This window comes from Benincasa hispida, chromosome 10 (assembly GCF_009727055.1).
Source record: "Benincasa hispida cultivar B227 chromosome 10, ASM972705v1, whole genome shotgun sequence".
Lineage (NCBI taxonomy): Eukaryota > Viridiplantae > Streptophyta > Magnoliopsida > Cucurbitales > Cucurbitaceae > Benincasa > Benincasa hispida.
In genome coordinates, this window is record NC_052358.1 from 52543834 (window position 1) to 52555416 (window position 11583).

At 28.9% G+C, this 11583-nt stretch overlaps 2 non-coding genes across 2 annotated transcripts; both read right to left on the minus strand.

Annotated features, from left to right (window-relative positions):
• Nucleotides 1–2882: 2882 nt before the first annotated feature.
• Nucleotides 2883–2955, minus strand: TRNAE-CUC. Its single transcript has one exon. It is a non-coding gene; the product is annotated as a tRNA-Glu (tRNA).
• A 5312-nt stretch (nucleotides 2956–8267) lies between these two features.
• Nucleotides 8268–8340, minus strand: TRNAE-CUC. The gene has a single exon. It is a non-coding gene; the product is annotated as a tRNA-Glu (tRNA).
• Between the last annotated feature and the right edge of the window lie 3243 nt (nucleotides 8341–11583).

An 11583-nucleotide genomic window follows, 5' to 3' on the forward strand; every position in this document is an offset into this window, starting at 1 on the left:
TAAGTTACATTTTAAATTTTACAAAATACGTGTATTGCATGTTATATCAAATCAGAGTTTTTTTTAAAAAAAAAAAAAAAACAAAAATGATCATAATAATAAGTTAAAGGTGGAGTTGGTGTTGGAATGTATCAACAAAAAGGATTTGATTATAAAATATTGTGAAGAAAACTAAGCATTTATATTTACTTTAATTAAAAGTGGCCAATCGTCAGTCTAGTTTACGTCTCTTTATTATTTTATTATTATTATTTATATACATATTTCCTACTTTTATTTAGAAAGATAAAGCTTTTATAAACGTAGAATTTTGACTGAATTTTTCATTCCAAAGTGTTAGTCATTAATAAGCATGAAATATTTATTTCAAAGAGAATAATATGGGAAAAGTGGTGATTGAAGTGGAAGCCAATATATAAAATTAATTTGAGATTTAATTTAAAATTATTTGAGTTGTTTATTTAGAATTGATTTAAAAAATCCTAACTATAGAATTTCATTCCATTAGGAAAATTGTGTTGATTTTTGGATATATATATATATATATATATATGGCATGTCATCTTTTAAAATTTTTATATAAATTTAGATTCAAAATGACATCACTATAACAAAGATATTACAATTCTAAGGATTAAAATATCAATGTCGATATCAATACTGAAATTTCAATTGTATGGATATGTCAATGTGATGTTATCTACTTTGGACATAAATTCTTATGACTTTGTGTTTGGTTTCATTCAAAAGATCTCAAACCATTGGAGATAATTGCCGTCACTTATATACCCATGTTTCCCCTTGTTTAATAAATGAGGGACTTTGGTCGTGTTCGCAATAATCCTTCCTTCAAATAAAGTATTACTAAGTCGCCTTTCAAATAGTCATCTATTCATCTAACTCTTATCCAAACTATTCTTATTTCACTTTTGCCTTAATTATTGATACAAATGATTTTTATATAATTATTTTATTTAAAATAATATTTGTTAATATCAATACTTTATTAGTATATATGTAAAATTAACACCGTCGACATTGATATTTTAATCGTTGAGTTGTTGTTTAGTTTTAATAATGTAAAGGCATGGACGTGGACCTTGAAATGGTTGAGTCAAAGCCAAAGCTTACTGAAAAGCGAATCGTTCAAAATGAGATGTCAGTGTCAAGCTGTGTCATCGAACAAACTATGTACGTATGGTTCTTTTTCCCCCACAGCCGAAACCTTTGACTGGAAATGAGACAAGTTGACTATCCAAGTCAAACTCATTAATGTTTCAAATACTCTTCCAGGGTTATTCTACACACATACACATATAGTATATATAATGCAATAATACGACAATTATCGTCACAATGTGATTCATAATTATTTTACATAGTTGGATATTGAATGAAAAATTTAGGTAGATATAAATATTCCCATTATTTATCAAATTAATAACAAAATTACCTATTATTGAATTTGAGACTAATTACAAGTTGACATGGATCCCTAATTGAAATTGAAGGCAAAATTTGGTAGACTCCAATAGTGTCACGTGTCTTCATCAAGGTCAATTGAGTTCCGCTTGGCTAAATAAAATTTGGTAGACTCCAATAGTGCCATGTGTCTTCATCAAGGTCAATTGAGTTCCGCTTGGCTAAATTGGGTTATGTGGAATTTTGGCCCAAATTTAAATATGCAAAGTTCATCTAATGACAATTTGACCCAAAGTCCATATCCAAATAATCATAAAAAACCAATAAAGATCAAGCGGTAAAACTAAATGTAGATTGTTGTAGTGCCGTAAAAGTGGAAAGACCACTGCTTTGAAAGTAAAATCTAGTGCAACCTTGATAATTAATCGTTAATTGTTGGTTGCTTCCCAATGTTAATATAAGCTTGTATCTCATATGTGCACTTGTCGAAGAAGGATTGAAATCATGAAGGAAAAAGTTTTCTCAGAACAAAAACGAATAACATAGAAAGTAGATGATGAAGATGATGAACCATATATGAAAAACCATCCAATATTTGAAGAAAACACAAAAATTCTATTATGGAAAAGAAAAACATTTAGATCTGAAAAAAAAAAAACCGTCAAGATTCGGAGATTAATGTAGATAAAAAAACAAGGATCAGAATACATTGTTAAAACAATAATACTGTGAAATATTGGTTAACATTTTTCGTTTAGAACAAAAGGTAGTAGAAGTTCAATTCTCCTTTCTAGGTGCGGTTAGTCAAATTTGCATATCCAACTGACGACAACATTTCGCGTGTCTGTGAAAAGATTTTACTGCCACTACAACCATATTTTGCAAGCTCGTACATAAACTTGAGTAAATTTATACCTTTTATCCAAATCAAAATCCTTTTTTGTGAGACAAGACACTTTTCTAAAAAAAAACATTTTTTTCAGTGGGCTAAAAGCCCATGTCATCACCAACACAAACCCAATTGACCAGACCCATGTTCAACCAATCTCTAAGCCCACATTATCCATGGAGATCAATAGATGACTCCTTTGTTTTGGGCTCAAAAGTTAAAAACTCTCAGAGAGAAAAACCACAAAACTAATTAATCGAAACACTCTCCAAACCTTATTTGAGACGACTTATAAGACCAAGATCTCTAACTTTAAAAATAAATTGCAAAATCCTCAAGACAAATCAATATCAAGAATAATATGGAGTCTTGAATTTAATTTGAAAGAAAAAGAATAAGAGACAAATATCATAGATTGTACTATAGCTGTCTCTTATACACATCTAGATGTGTATAAGATGAAATTGTATATGTTAGATTAAAATAGTAAAACTACATTAGTCTAATATATTAAAAATAAATAAATAAATATAAAGCCCCAAAAAAAATAAAGCAAACAGAATAAAAAGATTTCCGTTGCCGGGATTTGAACCCGGGTCTCTCGGGTGAGAGCCGAGTATCCTGACCAACTAGACTACAACGGAAGTTGACAATGGAAACAAATTTGTATTAAATAGTTTTAAGAACTGGCTAAAATACTTAATACTTTTTGCTTCTTTGTTGCAAATTTAATTAGTAATTACTGAATATTTATTACGTTTATAGTACAACAATAAAAGGTATGAAGATCGAATCTCCGATTTATATGCATTGTAAATTTTTTAGCGAGTAAGCTCACTTTGATCAAATTTTATTATTGGTTATTTCTTAAGATACTATACACTATACATTCTAGTGAAATAATATAACCGTTCACTATAATTAACTTCTTCGATTTCGTAAAAATAAATTAAAGGTAGAGAGTGTGAAGATGATTAAAAGTGTAGGTTAAATTACATACTTAGTTCCAAAATTTTTAAGTTTGACTAACACATGCCTTTAAAATTTTAAAATTATATAAATAAGTTCTTGAATTTTCAATTTTGTATTTAAAAGATAACTAAAACTTGAAAATATTTAATAAGTCGATAAATTTTTAGATTTACATTTAATAGGTTTATCTAATAGGTTTGTGATAAATTCAGAGTTTTTTAAAATTAGAAAAAAAAAATGTACGTTTTTTTGTCTTTGAAATTTGATATTTATAATATTTTGGTCCACGAATTTTACAAATTCGATATTTAATCTAAATGATTTGGGAAAATGTTTCTGGCCGTTGTTAGCTTTTCATTACCGTGGCCCATGGAAACTGACATGACATTTTTTATTATTTGTGAACTTTTCAAAATAAAAAGTATTTTTTTCACTCTCTATTCTTCTTACCCCTTATTCCTTCTTCCTCGAATTTTTGTACGATGAGGCCAAAATGAAAAAAATGGCCAACTATTTAGAAAATTAGTTTTTTTTGGCCTCCTACTTCGTCCTATTGGGAAATTACCATAGAAACATGCTATGCACACGTTGTGGCCCACGACACTCGCTTCTCACTACTCACTCTTGCTCATCTTGATACTCAATCTTACTCTTACTAATTCAACACTTACATTTTTTTTTCTCATTCTCATTACTTGTTCTTGATTCTCACTCTGTATATTTTAAATTTGAACAAATATATAACCTTTCATTTTTCTTTCTTGTTTTCTAATTTTTAACTCTCTATATAACAGAGCGAGAATTGAGAATGAGTAACGAGAGCAATGAATCAAGCGTCAAGGGTCACTAGGCTTACTTCAAAGAGATATTATGGTAATTTCACCATTCGATGGTATAAGCAGAAGGTAAAAAAACTTAGGGCTAACAAGAAAAATGGTAAAATTTAAAGTTTTATTTGGGAAAATGGTAAAAAAAAAATTAAAAATTGTAAAAATAGCAAAACGAACTTATATAATAGAAAATACTAATTAGTAAATTGCAAAACTACCCTAAAAACAACCATATTAAGTAGAAACGAGAATGCAAAGATACATTACTCGAAAAACAACTCTAACACCACAAATACACTTTATCTAAACACTCTAGAACCATAAATACACTCTATCTAAACCTTCTAGAAACAAAAATTAAATATCACCTAATATGTTTCTTAACGCTTCTAGTTACCTATAGAACACATGTATATGAGGGAAGCTGAAGACCAGGCGATGGGGGTCGTTACAAACTTATGAATGTCCACAGCCATGGACTTCCTTCAAGGTGAGAATGAACAGAGTTGATTGTACGAGTGAAATTGTTGTTGGAAAGTGAGTATTTGAAGGAATTACAACCTCAGAACAATGTGACTATTGGAAATAGGATTGCATTTGACATCAAACGAATTGTAGGGAGTTTCATCATCTTCATTCCATGTGACCAGTTTACCCATAGGATCTTGAAAGCCAACTTTAAATACTATCATTCCCACAACGTCATTGTTGAAAACTGTTGGGGTTGTTGCCCTAAATCTCGTAAGGTCCTATAGTTTGTAAATGTATTGTACAAACATTTTATTTATGTAATAAAATATGTGAAGTTTATTGCAAAATTAGTTGCATTAACCACAAACCAATAAACTAACATCCAAGGTTATCTTATAACTTAAACATGTATGTAGAGACATACAGGTGGATCATGTTTAAGTGATATCTAAATAGTCTGTAGTAGATGGATAAGGCTAGATACTTTATTCTGGTGATATTACAGGTATGGTCCGCTTTGTACATGTTACAATTGTTGTAAAGTACTACAAATGATCTGATCTTAATCATTCATGTGGAGACATGTGAGTGGAGATATTCTATACAAAGAAATTTGTATGAGACCAGACCAGGAAATATTTATTCTCATTATATAACCTCGTTCATAATAGAGACTTTCATTTCACTAGAATGACCATATGTAACATGACTTGAATCCTAAGTGAGTTGTGAACTCCTACCTATGAAAACAGTCCTTTGATTTGTATGGGTGAGACTGACCAGATCGCTGACTCAAAATTCCTACCATTTTGGGGATTCGTCTAATGGTGGAGCTAGGAACACAACTACATAAGAAGGAATTCGCTCTTTCTCCAACGTCGGGGTAAATAGATAAATTGCTCCCTTCAGGGCTGATTCTAGGGCTTGAACAATGTGGTGCCACACTCTCTCCTGGCCCGAGAGAGGTTTGGTCATAGTTGGACTATGATTTATTGTTCATTAGAGGGATCGGTGGTACTTAAAGAGTTAGATGTAACTATAGAGGCAAAACGATATTTTGGCCTAGCTATACTTAGGAGCAATTTATGAAGGGTCATCGTACTGTTGATTGGTTATATCCAGTAGCCACAGAAATATATCTATAATGTGAAGAGTGCAACTGTCGGTCTTTAATGGAGTGCCCGACAGTTAATGGATGATGAATAATTAATTAAATTATTTAATTAAAGGAGTTTAATTAATCATTCACGTACCATTAGAGCTTCAAGCTACAAGTCCATGAGGTCCCTTCGGTAGCTCAATGGGAATTAATGAGAATCACTTTTTGGATTAATTTGAATTGTTCAAATTAATTGAGGGAATTAATTATATGTGATATAATTAATTTAATCTAATTCTATATGATATAATTACTATAATGTATTTTGATACGCTATAATATAAAGTTTATTTGAGAGAAAACAAATATTTGAATATGATTCAAATATTAATTATATGAATTTGATTTACATAATTAAATTTAATATAAATGGGATTTATATTAAATGTCATTGGTGAGATAATAGAAACTATAGGTTATATTGTATTTGATACAATATAGAAACTATAGGTTCTGTGTTATATTTGATATAACATATAGTTTAATATATATTATATGATAAGGTAGTTATCATATAAATATATACATTAAATTGATTTATAAAAATAAATAAATTTAATTTATTTTTAAATCTCATTTTGGGAAGGAGTTGTAACTCCTTTCCCCTCTTTGATACGCAGAAACTTTTGGATTATAATCTAGAGAACTTTCGTGGTGGTGTCCTCATTGATGGCTAGAGGGTTCAAGATTGTTCGTGACAAGAGTTGGAGAAGGGATCTCGTGAAGAAGAGTTCTTCAAGGGTAAGATTTCTTAAACTTTTTTTTTCTTTTCAGTAATCTCTATTTTAAAGCATGCTACATTTGTTTTTTAAATGGATAATTTGTATTTTTTCTGTAAAAATTTTGTTCTTAAATTTTGGGTATTTGTTCCAATCCCATCCTTCTACTCAAAGGATCTTTAATGGTTCCTTCAATGTTCAAAATAAAAACAAAAGTAGGAAATATGTGTGCAAATGACCAAGGCGGCGATTTGGCGAGGGTGGTCGTCAAAAGCTAGGCAAGACAATAGAATTCATGAAAGGGTTGTTGAATCAACGATTGCAAACATGAGATTGAGAAGGAGAGAGAAAGATTTTGGAGGCTGCTAGTGAAAAGATGAAGAAGATGAGATCTAGGGTTTTTGTTATTTTATTTTATAGATTGTTGAATAATCTCATATCAAATAAATTTAAATTAATTATCTTCTTTATATCAATTTTGGCTCAAAAAAACAAAACTAAAAGGAAACATAACCTAGAACTTGGAATGGTTAAACTCATAACTTTACCGTACAATTAAACTGTATGTGTAAATGCAAAATAATGAAAAAAAGATTTAGATACAATTGAATCTGTAGCAAACATTTAAACAAATCGAAAGTTAGATAAAATCAAATTTGATAATAAAAGATAAATTCAAATATAGTTAAAGAGAAAAATTAGGAAGTTATTGTTTATTGTGATTAATTCAAAAAGTAGTTAGATAAAATCTAATTTGATAATAAAATTTAAATTCAAATATAATTTGGGGAGAGAAAAATCAAGAAGGGAGATCGTTTATTATTATTATTTTTTAAATCAGTTAGGTCATAATTTAATAACTGAAACTTCAACAATTACACTGTATTCATAATTTAATTCTCATTTAAGCTTTAATAATTACACTGTATTTATAACTCCATCAACTACAAAACCTACAAACCCTTAAAAGGAAAACAGTAAAAAACCTAACTCAGTGTAGAGAAATAGCAAAAACAGTAAGATTGCAAAAGTGAATACATACTTGTTTATCAAAAAGATATATTTTGTGGAGATCTAATAAAACAAATTTTATATAAAAAATTTTAAAACGATAGAATAAGATGATAAGTGATAAAACGTGATAAAAATTTGATTTGGGCTCAACCAAACTTTAAGCCCACATTATCCATGAAGATCAATAAATAGATGAGTCCTTTGTTTTGGGCTCAAAAGTTAAAACTTTAAGAGGCAAAATTCAAAGAGAAAACTCACAAAACCAACTAATCGAAACACTCTTCAATCTTATTTGAAGACCAAAAGTACTTTAAAGATTAGACGACTTATCAGACCAAGATCTCTAACTTCGAAAACAAATTGCAAAATCCTCAAGACAAATCAATATCAAGAATAATATGGAGTCTTGAATTTAATTTGAAAGAAAAAGAATAAGAGACAAATATCATAGATTGTACTATAGCACATGTAAATCAATACAAATTCAACTTGATTACACGAATCACATTTATGTGTAAAAATCTTAACAAAAATTTCAAGTAAATGTATTAAATAATATTTTGTCCAAATTATACAAAAGTTTGCATATTTCAATTTATTTTTTTAAAGGAAATTTACACATTCATTCGCACGTGATAAAATACAAGATAGTTGCACAAAAGTCCAAATAATTGCAACATGACATTGTATATGTTAGATTAAAATAGTAAAACTACATTAGTCTAATATATTAAAAATAAATAAATAAATATAAAGCCCCAAAAAAAATAAAGGAAACAGAATAAAAAGAATTCCGTTGCCGGGATTTGAACCCGGGTCTCTCGGGTGAGAGCCGAGTATCCTGACCAACTAGACTACAACGGAAATTGAGAATCAAAAACAAACTTAACTATGAATTATTTGTTACGTTTATAGTACAACCATGAGAAGGATGAAGATCGAATCTCCGATTTACATTCATGATCAAATTTTTATCGAGTAAGCTCACTTTTACCAAATTTTATTATTGGTTATTTCTTAAGATAGTATACACTATACTTTCTAATGAAACAATATAACCGTTCACTATAATTAATCTATTCAATTTCGTAAGAATGAGCTAAAGGTAGAGAGTGTGAAGATGATTAAAAGTGTAGGTTCAATTACATGCTTAATCCCAAAATTTTTAAGTTTGAGTAAGACATGCCTTTAAAATTTTAAAAGTATGTAATAGGTTTTTGAATTTTCAATTTTGTATTTAAAAGATAACCAAAACTTGAAAATATTTAATAAGTCCATAAACTTTTAGATTTGCATTTAATAGGTTTATCCAATAGATTTGTGATAAATTCAGAGTTTTTTAAAATTAGAAAAAAAGTGTATGATTTTTGTCTTTGATATTTGATATTGATAACATTTTGGTTCTTGAGTTTTACGAATTCGATATTTTAATCCTAATTATTTGGAAAAATGTTTATCTAGCACCTGTTGTTGTTAGCTTTTCATTACTGTGGCCCACGGAAACTGACATGGCATTTTTTTTTTACTATTTGTGAACTTTTCAAAATAAAAAGTATTTTTTTCACGCTCTATTCTTTTTACAACTTATTCCTCCTTCGTGGGATTTTTGTACGATGAGACCAAAATGAAAGAAAAGGCCAATTATTTAGAAAATTAGTTTTTCGACCTCCTACTTACATCATCATATTGTGAAATTACCATAAAAACATGCTATGCACACGTTGTGACTCATGACGCTCGCTTCTCACTACTCACTCTCGTTCATCTTGATACTCAATTTTGCTCTTGCTAATTTGACACTTGCACTTTTTTTGCTCACTCTTATTACTTGTTCTCGATTCTCGCACTGTATATTTTAAATTTGAACAAATATATAACCTTTCATTTTTCTTTCTTGTTTTCTAATCTTTAACTCTCTATATAATGGAGTGAGAATTGAGAACGAGTAATGAGAGCAAAAGTGAGAGCAAAGTGTAGAGTCATCAAAAGTGATAGAGAGAGTTACTATCGAGATGAGCGAGACTGACTAGTATGAATGGAGCGTCGGGTCACCAGGCTTGCTTCAAAGGGTTATTATGGTAATTTTACCATGCGATGATATAGAAGAAGGCTAAAAAAGTTAGGGTTGACAAGAAAAATAGTAAAATTTAAAGTTTCATTTGAAAAAATGGTAAAAAAATTTCAAAATTGTAAAAATAGCAAAACAGACTTATATAATAGAAAACACCAATTTGTAAATGATAAAATTATCCTAAAAACAACCAAATTAAGTAAAACGAGAATGCAAAGATACACTGCTCAAAAAACAACTCTAAGAGTACAAATACACTCTATCTAAATATTCTAGCACCACAAATACACTCTATCTAAACATTCTAGAAGCAAAATTAAATATAACCCAATATGGTCCTTAACGCTTCCAGCTGCCTATAGAACGCATGTATGTGAGAGAAGTTGACGACCAGGCGATAGGGGTCATTCCAACCTTATGGATGTGCACAACCATGGACTTCCTACAAGATGAGAAAGAGTAGAGTTGATTGTACCAGTGAAATTTCTATTGGAAAGTGAGTATTTGAAGGAATTACAACCTTAGAACGATATGACTATTGGAAATAGAATTGTATTTGACATCAAACCGATTGTAGAGAGTTTCATCATCTTCATTTCATGTGACCAGTTTACTCATAGGATCTTGAAAGCCAACTTTAAACACTATCAATCCCATAATGCCATTGTTGAAAACAATGTTCAAAGTAAAAACAAAAGCAGGAAACATGTGTGCAAGTGACCAAGGCAGCGACCTGGCGAGGATGGTTGTCAAAAGCTAGTCAAGACGATAAAATTCATGAAAGGGTTGTTGAATCAACTATCGCAAACATGAAATTGAGAATGAGAGAGAGCTTTTGGGGGGCTGCTAAGTGAAGAAGATGAAGAAGATGAGATTTAGAGTTTTTCTTATTTTATTTTATAGATTGTTGAATAATCTCTTATCAAACTTAATTCAAAATTTTCAAATCTTTTATTAAATAAATTTAAATGAATTATTCTTTATATCAATTTTGGCTCCAAAAAATAAAACTAAAGGGAAACATAACCTAGAACACGGAATCTTTAAACTCATAACTTTACACAACAATTACACTATATATGTAAATGTAAAACAATGAAAAAAAATACTTAGATACAGTTGAATCTGTAGCAAACATTTAAACAAATCGAAAGTTAGTTAGATAAAATTAAATTTGATAATAAAAGATAAATTCAAATATAATTTGAGAGAAAAATCAAGAAGTTTTTATTTATTGTGATTAATTTGAAAAGTAGGTAGATAAAATTTAATTTGATAATAAAATATAAATTCAAATATAACTCGGAGAGAGAAAAATCAAGAAGGGAGCTCGTTTATTTTTTTAATTGGTTATGTTATAATTTAATAATTGAAGCTTCAACAATTATACTGTATTCATAATTTAATTCTCATTTAAGCTTCAATAATTACGTTGTATTTATAACTCCATTAACCACAAAACCTACCAAACCCATAAAGGAAAAAACAGTAAGAAGCCAAACTCATTGTAGAGTAATAGCAAAAACAAGAAGCTTGCAAAAGTGAATGCATATTTGTTTGTCAAAAAAACATATTTTTGTGGAGATACTAATAAAAAAAAATTTTATATAAAAAATTTTAAAACGATATAATAATATGATAAGATAATAACTGATAAAACATGAAAAAAATTTAAAATTTGAAAAAATTGAATGAAATATACACTTTATTTGATGTGAATATTTATAAAATAATGAATAAAAACTCAGTTAGAATTACATATGTTAATAAGAATTTAAACTAATAAAAAAAATTAATAAGATAATGTAAAATTTGAAGATTTACTATAAATTAAAATTTAAATAGAGATATAAAAATCAGAGATTGATTCATTTTGAATGATTCGAAAAGTGGATATACAAACCAAATATGGAAAAAAAACTGTCAATTCTGAAGGGATCGAATCTCTCAGCGAAAGTGGATGATTGTTTTGCTTCGATTTTGTTTTAAAATTAAAATATAGAAAAGAAGAAACATACATCAATGTGTAGATAAGC